The sequence below is a fragment of the Ammodytes marinus genome, assembly GCF_949987685.1.
Source record: "Ammodytes marinus genome assembly, contig: scaffold_45, whole genome shotgun sequence".
In the NCBI taxonomy this organism is placed as follows: domain Eukaryota; kingdom Metazoa; phylum Chordata; class Actinopteri; order Uranoscopiformes; family Ammodytidae; genus Ammodytes; species Ammodytes marinus.
This window is the reverse complement of record NW_027648444.1, coordinates 177,501-180,000: the sequence shown is the minus strand read 5'-3', so window position 1 is coordinate 180,000 and position 2,500 is coordinate 177,501. Positions and strand designations below refer to the sequence as shown.

The 2,500-nt window shown below is 42.9% G+C and overlaps 1 long non-coding RNA gene across 1 annotated transcript in view; it reads right to left on the bottom strand.

The window, feature by feature from the left end:
• Positions 1-410: 410 nt before the first annotated feature.
• LOC307270524 overlaps positions 411-2,500 on the bottom strand; it is a 5,146-nt gene continuing 3,056 nt past the window's right edge. The window contains exon 2 of the long non-coding RNA XR_013845551.1: positions 411-2,500. This exon is cut by the window's right edge and continues 435 nt beyond it. This is a non-coding gene — a long non-coding RNA (uncharacterized lncRNA).

Sequence of the window (2,500 nt, the reverse complement as noted above, 5' to 3'; positions counted from 1 at the left end):
GCTCAGTTGGTAGGGCGTCCCCCCCCCCCCCCCCCATGGGCCCTTAGCTCAGTTGGTAGGGCGTCCCCCCCCATGGGCCCTTAGCTCAGTTGGTAGGGCGTCCCCCCCATGGGCCCTTAGCTCAGTTGGTAGGGCGTCCCCCCCATGGGCCCTTAGCTCAGTTGGTAGGGCGTCCCCCCCCCCCATGGGCCCTTAGCTCAGTTGGTAGGGCGTCCCCCCCCCATGGGCCTCGGCCAGCAGCGGACCCGGGTTTGATTCCAGCCCGCGGTCGTTCTCTGCATGTCACTCCCCTCTCTGCCCCATTTCACCTCTGTCTCTACACTATCAATAAAGCATAAAAATTCCCAAAAAATATAATTAAAAAAAATATATTTAAAAAATTTTTTTTAAATAAAGCGTGAGTCTGTTGGTTCGTCTGAATCGTCTTTATTTCAGTGTAAAAATCCTTCATCAACAAATCATCGTGAAAATATATAAAAAATAAAACGACGATTTAAAAATCCCTCAAGAGTCTTTATACATGTAAGAACTACAAAATAAGAGTCTTTATACATGTAAGAACTACAAAATAAGAGTCTTTCAACGAAACAAAACATTTAGTGTTAAATCACCTGTTCACAGAAGAACTAGATTCATTTCATAATATATTAATGTACTGTGTTTATAATCCAGTCACTAAAAGGCACATTCAGACCCTTTCCTTTATGCAGTGGGGAAGAATTGGCAGGGGTCACCAACACAGAGCCCGCTAGGACCATGAGGCGCCCGCAGGCCCAGGCCTGTTCTAAAAATAGCACAATAATCTGTTTCCACCTTTTTTAAGTCATTGTTGATCATTATTGTGAGAAATCTTTGACATGATCAGTGTCTTCACATAGATGAATATCATTAATCATTAAAAACAATATAGAACTAAAGGCAAACTGAGCAGATGTGTTATTTCAGAAGAGTGTATCAAACTGGGCGCCCTTCGTATGACTCAGTACCCATGAAGTAGCCCTCAGGTTCAAAAAGCTTGGTGACCCTCTACAGAATATGTTACCTTTAGAATAAACCTGGGTTGCGTTCCGAATCTCATACTTTCTACTACATAGTACGGTAGAAAAAAGATTTAGGATGTCCCGATTCTTGTGGCCAGATTTAGGATGGTTAGAAGTACCCGGATGTCCTACTTCATGCGGCCAAGATTGTTAGTGTTGAAAAGTGCATCCTATTTGGGCGATTCTGACCCACAATCCAGTGCGCACGTGAAGTGACGTAACATCGACGAAGCCTCCATATGAAAACAAACTGGGATGAGACGGATATAAAAGCAAGAGGCAAGATCAAGGCGCCATGTTATGTTGAAATAAGAGAGTAAAAGTATGTCCCAATAGTATGCCTACTGCATCCTAACTAGATTCTTTTTATCATCAGATGTAGTATGTAGAATAGAAGAAAGAAAGAGGAGGAGATTTGGAACGCAACCATGTTCAGTTAGGAACAGGAAACAGGAAGTTAACAGATTTTGTAGTTTTTTTTCTTTAAATCATAAACACATAAAATGGCCGCCATGGAGGAACAGTTTCCTCCAGTTTAATACTCTCATATCCTTCTGTCTCCGTTAGTGAGAATGTCCCTGCGTTCTGAATCGCATACTCTTTCTCTTTTCTTTTCTACATACTACATCCGACGATAAAAAGAATCTAGTTAGGATGCAGTATGCATACTATTGGGACATACTTTTACTCTCTTATTTCATCATAACATTGCGCCTTGATCTTGCCTCTTGCTTTTATATCCGGCGCATCCCCGTTTGTTTCCACTGGATTGTGGGTCAGAATCGCCCAAATAGGATGCAGTTTTCAACACTAACAATCTTGGCCGGATGAAGTAGGACATCCGGGAACATACTAAATCTTTTTTCTACATACTATATAGTAGAAACGAAGTGTGCGATTCGGAACGCAGGGACAGTTTCCTCCAGTTTATTCCTCTCATGTCCTTCTGTCTCCGTTAGTGAGAATGTTTCAGTCCTTTAGTGTGACATCACAGCTCGGCCGGATCTAGTAGGCATCCGGGTATTTCTAACCATACTAAATCTGATCTAGTAGGACATCCGGGTATTTCTAACCATACTAAATCTGGCCACAAGAATCAGGACATCCTAAATCTTTCTTCTACCACACAAAATAGTAGACAGTATGGGGACTGGAACGCAGGGTAAATCTCTTGCTGGCAACACTAAGAATCACCACCGGATGTAGTAGGACATCTGGTCTGTCTGTCTGTCTGTCTGTCTGTCTGTCTGTCTGTCTGTCTGTCTGTCTGTCTGTAGTAGGACATCTGGGTATTTTTCAGCATGACATCATGTATTGGGACAAACTAAATCTGTTTCTGGCAAACTAAATAGCAGGGGGGTATGGGGGGGGGGGGAGTGGAGATTGGAATGCAGGGAATGTTGTTATGTGGTGACATCATAACTGTGACATCAGTATGCTACAACTGGGACATACTTTAA